Source organism: Panthera tigris, chromosome E1, assembly GCF_018350195.1.
Source record: "Panthera tigris isolate Pti1 chromosome E1, P.tigris_Pti1_mat1.1, whole genome shotgun sequence".
Lineage (NCBI taxonomy): Eukaryota > Metazoa > Chordata > Mammalia > Carnivora > Felidae > Panthera > Panthera tigris.
This window is the reverse complement of record NC_056673.1, coordinates 1,946,604-1,957,851: the sequence shown is the minus strand read 5'-3', so window position 1 is coordinate 1,957,851 and position 11,248 is coordinate 1,946,604.

Genomic DNA, 11,248 nt, shown 5'->3' with positions numbered 1-11,248 from the left:
GCACGTGGATGTTTACAGCAGCTTTATTCATATTTGCTGAAACTTGGAAACAACCAAATGTCCTTTAGTGGATGAATGGATAAATAAAAAGCAGTTTACATGCAGGCAGTGGAATCTTCTTTGGGGATCTTCTTTGGGGAAATATCTGTTCCAGTCCTTTGCCAGTTTTTTAGTTGAGTTGTATTGTTGTTTTGGGGTTGTATGAATTCTTTATATATTCTGAATATTAATTTCTTACCATATATATGATTTTCAAATATTTACTCCGATTACATGGGGTGTCGTTTCACTCTTGATAGTGGCCTTTGATGCCCCAAAGTTTTTTATTTTGATGTAATTTATTTTACCTAATTTTTCTTTTGTTCCCTACACATTTAATATCATATTTTTAATGTTTACTTATTTATTTTGAGAAAGAGAGTGAGAGAACAGGGGAGGGGCAGAGAGGGGGGAGAGAAAGAGAGAGAGAGAGACAGAGAGAGAGACAGAGAGAGAGAGAGAGAGAGAGAATCCCAAGCAGGCTACACACTCAGCACAGATCCTGAGGCCTGATCTCACGGTAGTAAGCCAAAATCAAGATTGAGCCACCCAGGCGCCCCTAATGTCATATTTAAAAAAAGAAGCCGAATCTAAGGTCATGAAGATTTTCCTTTAGGTTTTATTCTAAGGACTTTTATAGTTTTAGATATTAAATTTAAGTCTCTGAGCCATTTAATTTTTGTATATGTGTAATGCAAGGTTCCAACTTCATTCTTTTGCATGTGGATATCCAGTTTTCCTGGACAGCACCATTTGTTGAAAAGACTTTCCTCTCCCCCCACTTAATGGCCTTGGCACCCTTACTGAAAATCAGTTGACTCTATGTGAACATTTATTTCGGGGCTCTCTATCGCATTACATTTGTCTGTGTGTCTGTCTTCATGCCAATAACACAGTGCTTTGATTACTGTAGGTTTATAGTAAGTTTTTAAGGAAGTATTCGAGTTTGTTGTTTTTCAAGACTCTTTTCCTATTCTGGATCCCTTGAAATTCCCATATGAATTTTAGGATGGGTTTTTCCATTTCTTGAAGAAAATGTCATTGGGATTTTGATAGGGGTTGCATTGAACCTGTAGACTGGTTTAGGCAGTTTTTTCTTCTTAAAAATATTAAGCTTTCTTATATATAGTATCATGTCATCTGAAAATAGTGAAACTTGTCCTTCCTTGCTGATTTGGATGTCTTTTATTTCTTTTTCTTGTCTGATGGCTGTGGCTAGGACTTCTAGTACTGTGTTAAATAGCAGTGGTGAGAGTGGACATCCTTGTTTTGTTCCTGATCTTAGGGAGAAAGCTCTCAGTTTTTATATTAGCTGTGGGTTTTCCACAAATGGCCTTTATTATGTTCAGGTATGTTCACTCTAAAACTACTTTGTTGAGGGTTTTTATCATGAATGGATGCTGTACTTTGCCAAATGCTTTTTCTGCATCTGTTGAGATAATCTTATGGTTCTTATCCTTTATTTTATTAATGTGGTGTATCACATTACACCAATTGATTTGTGAATATTGAATCACCCTGGCAACCCGGGGATAAATCCCACTTGATCATGGTGAATGATTTTTTTTTTTTTAATGCGTTGTTGGATTCAGTCTGTTAGTATTTATTTTATTGAGAATTTTTGCATCCATGTTCATCTGGGACATTGGCCTGTAATTCTCTTTTTCGGTAGCTCTGTCCCAGCCAAACCCACCAACCTTTAAAACTCCAGTCTCCAAGCCCTGCTGGTTATAAGAACTCACAAAATTCAACCCCTCTCACCTTCCAAGCTGATGGCTTTGGGAAAACATTCTCCTTGTGGCTTCCCCTGTGTGCTCCTCTCTCTCTCACCCTTCTCTGCAACCACGGCTTCCACCCCCACACAGCACTCACAATCCCTTTCTGCCCCCAAATACATCTCCAACCTTCTGACTTCTTCAATGTGGCCTCTTCTCTCCTTTTAGTTGTAGAGTTTGTTCTGTCAGTCTTCAGGATGATTTCTGGGGTGTTTTCAGGGCTCTAAATACTCTTTAAATATATATTCAATCGGTCCTTCTGGTTTTCTCTCTACCTTCACATTCAATTACTACCAGTATTCAGAAATACTACCAATTTATAAATGTTTGGGGCTCTTATCCAGGATAAGTAGGCTGCTTCTCAGTTTTTCTTATCATGTGTTGAGGAAAGTCCATTCTCTGATCTAGGATTAGGGTTTGGGTTAGGTTCAGGGAACATTCCTGGTGTTTTGCAGTTCAGAGAACTCTCCAGAGGATTAGGGTTACTGATAGGGTTTCATTTGAGATTAGGGATAAGGATTAGGGGTCATCATTAATGTCAGAGTTAGAGTCAAGTTATGTGCCTGGTATTTGGCAGTTCAGAGACCCCTCCAGGGAATCAAACCCCAGACTTCTGCCGGTGTGGGAATAGACACGGCAGCCTCCTACCCAGCCGAGTCAAGGAGGGGATTTGGGGCTTTCATGACTATGCCAATACATCCTTTTTCTCTCTTTCTTTTTTCAATCATCCGTCCGTTTAGTTTTAAAGCCAGTATAGTTAGCATGCAGTGTTGTATTAGCTTCAAGCGTACGATACGGGGATCCAACAGGTGCATACATCACCCAGTGCTCATCATGAGATGAGTACTTTTAATCCCCTTCACCTATTTCAGCCTCCCCCCCCACCTCCCCTCTGTTAGCCGTAGGTTTGTTCTCTGTAGTTAAGAGTCTGGTGGGGCACCTGGGGGCTCGGTCGGTTGAGCGTCCAACTTCAGCTCAGGTCATGATCTCGTGGTTCGTGACTCGAAGCCCCACATCGGGCTCTCTGCTGTCAGCACGGAGCCTGCTTCGGATTCTCTGTCCCCTTCTCTTTGCCTCTTGCCTGCTTGTGCTCTTTCAAAAACAAATAACGTGGGTTTTTTTTAAAGAGTGGGTTTTTTTTTTTTTTGATTGTCTTTTTTTCCCTTTGTTTTGTTTCTTCGATTCCATATATGAGTGAAATCTTATGGTGCTTGCCTTTCTCTGACTGGCTTATTTCACTTAGCATTATACTCTCTAGATCCATCCATGTTGTTGCAAATGGCAAGATTTCATTCTTTTTATGGCTAAATAATATTCTTGTGTGTGTGTGTGTACATACCACGTCTTCTTTATTCATTTATTGACAGATGCTTGGGCTGCTTCCGTAATTTGGCTATTGTAAATAATGCTGCAATAAACATAGGAGTGTATCTGTCTTTGTGAATTAGTGTTTTTGTATTTTTTGGGTAAATACCTGGAGGTGGAATTGCTGGGTCGTAGGGTAGTTCTATTTTTAATTGTCTGAGGAACCTCCATACCTGCTTCCCACAGTCGCTGCACTTGCTTGCATCCCCACCAACTGAGCACATCCTCGCCAATGCTTGTTTCTTGTGTTTTTTTTAACTTTTTAATGTTTATGTATTTTTGAAAGAGAGACAGAGCACGAGTGGGGGAGGGGCAGAGAGAGGAGACACACAAGCCGAAACGGGCTCCAGGCTCTGAGCTGTCAGCACAGAGCCCGATGTGGGGCTCAAACTCACGAACTGTGAGATCGTGACCTGGGCTGAAGTCAGATGCTTGACCAACTGAGCCACCCAGGCACCCTTGTATTTTTGATTTTAGCCATTCTGACAAGGGTGAGATGATATCATTATGGTTTTGATTCTGACAAGGGTGAGATGATATCATTATGGTTTTGATTCTGACAAGGGTGAGATGATATCATTATGGTTTTGATTTGTATTCTCCTGATGATGAGTGACGTTGAGCGTCTTTTCATGTGTCTGTTGACCATCTGTGTGTCTTTGGAGAAATGTCTGTTCATGTCTTCTGCCCTTTTTTTATTATTTAAAAAAATTGTTTCCTCATGGTAAGGAACCATAAGAGGAAACAATCTTTTTATGTCTATCTTCAAACCCAGTTTCAGAAACACTACCAATTCTTAAATGTTTGGGGTCTTCTCCTGGATAATTAGGCTGCTTCTCATCTGCTCTTATGCGTTCAGGAAGTCACCTTCTTCAGATCTATGGTTAGGGTTACGGTTAAGGTTAGTGTATGTGCCTGGTGTTTTGCAGTGTAGAGACCTCCTCATAGGGTCAGGGTTGGTTTTAGTGTTAGGGATAGGCTTAGGGTTAAACTTAAGTATTAGGGGTTAGGATTTAGGGTCAGGCTTAGTGTTGGAGTTAGGTTCAGGATAAGTGTCAGGGTATGTAGCTAGTATTTTGCAGTTTAAAGTCCTCTCCAGATAATAAAACCCCTGACTTCTCTTGGGGTTAGGGTTAGGGTTAGGATTATGGTTAGAGGTCAGCGATTTGTGGTTAGGGTTAGGATTAGTGTGGTTAGGGTGAGGGAATGTGTCTGGTATATTGCAGTTCAGAGACCTCTCCGATGAATAAAACCCAAGACTTCAGCTAAGGTTAGGGGTCGGAGTTAGGGTGAGGTCTAGGGTTATGGTTAGGGTAAGGATTATCTATGAAGCTAAATTCACAAGACGTGAGATTGCTGAAGGTGACATGCCATCCGCATGAATGTTTCCCAATGGAAATATTTTGCACCACCTCTGATGTCATTTTCAAATTAATGAAAATTGTTAGAAATTCTCATATAATCTTTAGATGTAACTGCTAATCGATAGGAAATCTACAGGACAAAGAAATAGGTTCAGCACCACCACAGGGTGATAACCAGCGTCCATACTGGGAGACGACCTGCTTTCATCAACAAATAAATTGCAAAAACTAAAGAAGTAAAGGAAGAGGAGACATACAGACCCAAAGAGGCTTAACCACTTTCAGGATGTGGGTGATGAATATTTAGATATTGAGGTTGGAGTTTGGCGGGACTGTTGCTTTTCACTATAAATATTTTGTATTGAATTTGAGAACATAGAATCTGTGATAAGAGACAAAACATACACAGAAAAGTCCCTGCAACTAGACAGAAAGAAGGAAAGAAAGAAAGAAAGAAAGAAAGAAAGAAAGAGGAAGGAAGGAAGGAAAGAAAAAAGAAAAGAAAGAAAAAGAAGGAAAGAAAAGAAAAAAGAATAGAAAGGGAAGAAAGGAAGGGAGGAAGGATGGATGCCAGACAAGATGAAGGGACGGCACAGTGGGGGTGAGAAGATGTGGGAACACTGGGAGAACATGTGGGAGAACATTCTGGGAGGACAGGGAGACTAGTCCTCTCTGACGGGAGGCGGGAGGCAGCGAAGGAGGAAAATAGAAGATGTCGTGCAGGGTTATTGAGGTTCACCTGTCACGGTTCCTCCGTTCACCCCGCCCCTCTTCCTGGCCCCTGATGCCAGATGCGCTCTGCCCTCGGGGACCCGGCCATCATGCCCCAGAGCCGAGCCAGAAGGGCAGCATCGCGCTTTCTCACATGTCCCTCCTTCCTGGACAAGGACGGTGAAAGGACAGATGAGAACGGAGCCCAGTTGAGGCCGAGCAGGGGCACAGGCTGCCCGGTGCGGGTCTCTGCCTGTAGCTCCGAGCTCTAGCTGCATTCTTTTCATCAGACCTCGTTCTAGGATCTTCCGCCCATTGAGTTCTCAACCTTATTCATTATTCGTCTGCTGGTTCTGGTCCCCGCTCTGTCCCAATGACCCAAACTTCGAAGTCCCCCCTCCCAGAATAGTGTCACGCAGTCACACAACAGAGATCCCCCATCAGTTGGCGTGATGGAGGGGAGATTGTCATCCCTCAACACAACCAAGATTGTCACACCTGCTGCAGGACATTCATATTGTTAAACGTTTTGTGACTTCCTGACACCAGGAATTTCACTCTGTTGCCTTTATTCCCATTAACCGCCATCCTCAAACACACACACACACACACACACACACACACAGGAGCCATGTTGCTTCAGCCTCTCTCTCTCTCTTCTCTGTCCCCTCTCACGATGCTCCCTCGTTCTCCATTCACTTCGGTTGTTACCGGAAACTAAGCATTCTTCCTATTTTATTTTATGCGGGATACTGTTCTTCTGACCATTTGTGTTTGAACAGCACAAAGCAAGGGCAGAGACCTTGAGTGACCGTTGACGGGTCAGTTCTTTGCCATAATCTCTTTGCCAGCGGTTGGCGGTGGGTAGAGATTGCGTCTCTGGTGACAGGATTCAAGCCCCACCAATGCTCTCCAAGAAGTGTCTGTGCTCCGTTTTCTGGTGGCAGTAAAACAGCATCATCCTCTTTGTCCTTGTGGGTGTTGGGTTTCTGTCCTCAGGACTCCAGGAAACGTCCCCTACAGCTTCTCTATGACCTGTTGATCCTTAAATCCCAAGGGATTTTCCGAGCGATCGATCGTGGTTTGTCAAACACTGTGATGCTTTGACCTTTTCTGTTTTGCCTGGGCTGCCCGGAGAGGCCCCTGTTGAAGGTCGTTGACCTCAGGCCATTCTCCATTGTCCGTTTGGAGCCCCCGGGGTTCAGGGAGCAGAGGAGGTAGGTACTTGTCTGCACACCTCCGTCTGCTTCTCCAAGCCCCTCCAAAATCTGGCCTGTTTTGAGTTCCTATCCTATGATTAACCAATTCCTAGAAGAGTAATGTGAGAATATCCAACGCATATCCCTGCACCACCCAACTTGCAGTCATAAAATAAGCTGGTCGGAGGCCGGCATGTGCCACAAGGTCTTGGGTTTCAACGGGTTTCCCCATTACTTATGTTTTTCAAGTAAATACCCCCAAAAAATCATCCTTTAGTCAACATAAGCCCGATTCACAGTTCTAAATTCTGAGTGTTCTATAAAGGAAAATGTACTCGTGATCTGTTGTAATTATACTGAATCATGCTTCATAGAATTTTATTTCTGAGCTATTGTGGATATAATAGGTTTAAATGGCTATATGATAGCTAATAAGTAATTTCCTTTTTTAAAGTTTTTTTAATGTTTATTTTTGAGAGAGAGAGAGAGAGATAGAGCATGAGCAGGGGAGGGGCAGAGAGAGAGAGGGAGACACAGAATTGGAAGCAGGCTCCAGGCTCTGAGCTGTCAGCACAGAGCCCGATGCGGGGCTTGAACTCGTCAACTGCGAGATCATGACCCGAGCCAAAGTTGGGACGCTCAACCAATTGAGCCACCCAGGCGCCCCGAAAATTTATTTATTTTTGAAAGAGATAGAGCACCAGCGGGGGGAGAGGCAGAGAGGCAGAGAGGAGGAGACACAGAATCCAAACCAGGCTCCAGGCTCTGAGCTATCAGCACGGGGCCCGACATGGGGCTCGAACTCACAGACCGTGAGATCATGAGCAGAAGTCAGACGCTTAGCCGACTGAGCCACCCAGGCGCCCCAATAATTTTCTTTTTTATTGTTTTTCCCCACTTCATCATTTTAATGTGTATTCTTGTGTCTAACTTATTACTGTTTAAGTTTCTTTTACAAAGTAATGAATGTTTTGTTTTGTTTTGTTTCTAATTGTGGTAAAATGTTTGTGACATAAAAGTTACCACTTAGCCCTGTTTTAGTGTATGATTCGGTGGTATTAAGTATTTTCATTCTGGCGCCCCCGTCTGTGCACGTTTTTCATCTTCTACAACTGAAACTTTGCACCCGTTAAACGAAACTCTCCCCCCACCCCCCGGACCCTGGCGACCACCACTCTTTCCGCCTCCATGATTTTGACCACTCTTGGTACCTCATATAAACGGAAACATACAGCATTTGTTCTTTGTGACGGGCTCACTTCACTTAGCATGCCTTGTCCTCAAGGCTCATCTACGTTGTGTCATTTGTCAGCATTCCCTTCCTTTTTAAGGCCGACTGGTACTCCGTTGTGTGTACAGATCACATTTGGCGTATCTGTTCATCTCCCAGTGGACGCTCGGATTGCCCTCACCTTTGGCTGTTGGAAAGGAGTCCGCTCTGAATATGAGTGTGCACGTAACCGTGTGAGTCCCTTTCAAGTCTTTGGGGTCATATGCCCGGAAGAGGGATCGCCGGATCCGGTGGGAATTCAGCCTACTTTGAATTTTTTTGAGGAACCGCCGTACTGTCTTCCATAGCGGCTACACCCTTTGACATTCCCACCAGCGGAGCACAAGGCTTTCAGGGTCTCCACATCCTTGCCAGCACTTTTCATTTTCTCGTATTAACAGTAGCCATCTCAACGGGTGTGAGATGGTATCTCACCTGATTTTGATTCGCTTCTCCCTAATGATCTGTGATGTCGAGTGTTGCCATCTGTACGTCTTTCTGGAAGAAACGAATGTCTGCTGAGGCCCTTCATTCATTTCAAAGTCAGGCTGTTTGCTTTGGTTGTTGGGGAGTTTTAGGAGCTCTTCGTATAATCCAGATATTAACCCCTTATTAGAGGTACAGTTTGTGAATATTCTGTCCCGTTCTGTGGACCGCCTTTCCACTCTCTTCATGGTGCCGTTTGATGCAGACGTTTTAAATCTTGATGTAGTCTGATTTGCCCATTGTTTTCTTTTGTATCTTGTGCTTTTGGTCTCACATCCAAGAAATCATTGCCAAGTCAAGCGACATGCATTTATCCCCTATATTTTCTTGTAAAAGTTGGATAGTTTTAGCTCTTACATTTTGGTATTGACCCGTTCTAATTTTTATACATGGTGTAAAGCGGGGTGCCCGGGAGGCTTGGTCGGTTGGGCGACCAACTTCAGCTCAGGTCACGATCTCACGGTCTGTGGGTTCGAGCCCCGCGTCGGGCTCTGTGCTGTCAGCTCGGAGCCTGGAGCCTGCTTCGGATTCTGTGTCTCCCTCTCTCTCTGCCCCTCCCCTGCTCGTGCTCTTTCTCTCTCTCAAGTAGACATTAAAAAAAAAAAAAAAAAAAGCATGGGACTCTTGATCTCAGCTCAGGTCTTGATCTCAGGGTCATGAGTTCAAGTCCCGCCTTGGGCTCCACACTGGGCCCAGTTCCTCCTGGAACTGCTCCAGCACCGCCTGGGGCTCCTCACGATGCCCCAAGGCCACCTGAGAGGAGGGGAGAGAGGTGAATCGGCCCGGGGCCCCTCGGCCAACAAGGGCACCGCCCCTCCAAGCCGGTCCTCCCCGGGACCCAGGCATCTGCCTCCAACCGTGACGGGCGGGCATCCGCCGCGGAACTCCGTGAAGGTGCTCTGCTTACGGGCCCGGTGGGCGTGGAGCAAGGAGACCACTGTGTCCTTCTCTGTCCCGTCCTTGGAGACGGGCGGGGGCCTCCGCGTGGTGCGTGGGCCATTAGGGACCCAGCTATACCCGTCCGGCTGCGAGCACGGGAGCCACTCGGGAACCCAGGCTGGCGAGCCACGCGTTCGCTTCCCCGTCTTCTACGGCCCAGGAGCCCCTGGGGTCTGACCACAGCGGGTTACCTGGCCCAGGTGGGCAGAAGCATGCTGACCGGTGCACGTGAAGATACACACGGTGACAAAGTGGCAGAGCTGAGCCCGGGAGTCTAAGGAGACGGGGAACCTGGGTGACACGAAAGACAAGTGAGGCTTCGAGCGCGGGACACGAGAGACCTCGGTGAAAGGTACCTGGAGACACAGAGAAGAGCCGTCTGTGCTCATGGCCCCTGGAGTCCACGGCTCCCGCATGGCGTGTACTCAGATGTTTATGCCCCCGAGAGGAACGTGTCTGGTTCCAGAAGCAGCCCCGAGTGCGTGAGGGCAGGGAAGGCTGTACGGGAGGGCGAGGCAGAAGGGGCGGGAGCGTCGGGAGGGATCGCTGGGATTTCTGGAAGCTCCGGAGGGGCTCCCTGGGATCCTCGGGGAAGCCGGGGGGTGGGGAGGGTGGGCTATGACGTTGTGAGAGGGCGCGGCTTCCTGACACGCAGGTCGGCAGGGAGGGTCTGTGCTCACCCCCGGTCCGGGGCTCCCTGTAGCCCGGTCTCCGTGATCTCTCCGCACCAGGCCCGCACCTTTGGGTCCCCCTCACCGGCTGACGAGTCCCCACAGCCCGAGGGCGTCCGGCCACAGAGAGAAGAGTCCGCCGTCAGCCAGGCCAGGCCGTCAGGAGGGCCGAGGGAGCGGAGCAGTGGGTCAGGCAAGCCGTGGCCCTCAGGAGAATGTCGTCCACGTGGCCCCACTCCCGGTGCTCACCGCCCGAGGACCCCCCCCCCCCCCCGGACACACCAGGGTGGGCCTGCTCAGGCCCCTCGAAGGAGAAGACCGACTCAGGTGCGAGGCCGACCAGGGAGAGGCCTTCGTGGAGGACAGGGTCAGCCAGCGACCCTTGGGACTTCCCTCTTTGCCCGTGGCTCCCCATCCCAGACCAGAAATCCCCCATGTGGAGACAAGACTCTCCCGGGCCAGGATGTTGATGTCCGTGGTGTGGCGCGAGGGGATCAGGAGCTGATTGGGGAAGAAAGAAGCGGGGCCGTTAGCCGGGACCCCAGGACCCTCCGCGGGGAGAGGAAATTCAAGGGCCGGGGATAGAGAAGAAGGGACAGGACGGGCCTCCCTGAAAATCACAGACTCCCCTGGGATTGGGTCCAGTCGGGCTAAGATCGGGGAAAAGCGAGGTGTGGGGCCGTCTTCCCGAGGCCTTCCGAGGTCAGGGGTTTTAGAAGTTCACCCGTGTGCACGGTCTCATGTAATTTTTAAGAATTCCGGGAACGCTCGTCTCATGCCACGAAAGTTCACGTTTCCCACGCACAGAACTATACCTCTTGCCTCTGTCTCTGCTCCAGGAAAGTATCTCTGCTCCCGCCAGAAGCCAATCTCTCCTTCTCTACGGCCTTCCCTGGGATGTCACTGCTGCAGTCTGTCCCTCTCCCTCTCTCTTCTTCACCCTCGCCTGCCCTTCTCCTCCCTCCTCCTCCCCTTCCCTCTCTCTGTCTCCCTTTCCTTCCCCAGTCCTTCCCCCTCCGTTCCCCCCCCCCGCCGTCCCCTTCCCCGCTTTCCCCCCTCCTTCCCTTCCCTTCCCTTCCTTCTTCTCTCCTTCCCCTCCCTCCTTTACCCCTCCCTCCCTTCCCCCTCCCTCCCCTTCTTTCCCCTCCCCCATCTCCCTCTCTCCCCAATCCCTCCCCTCCCTTTCCCCCTCTTCCCTCCCCTCTCCGTCTCTCCCTCCCTCCTTCCCTTTCCCCATCCTCTGTCTACTTCCTCTCCCTTCTGCCTCTCTCTCTCTCTCACACACACACACACACACACACACACACACTTAATCCTGGACACCCTGAGAGAAAGCCCTGACCTCCCCCCCCCCCCCTGTTTCCAGCAGCTTCCTTGATTCTCACTTCCCTCCCACAGCGAGTGGTCTTCCAAGAGTCAGCCTGTACCG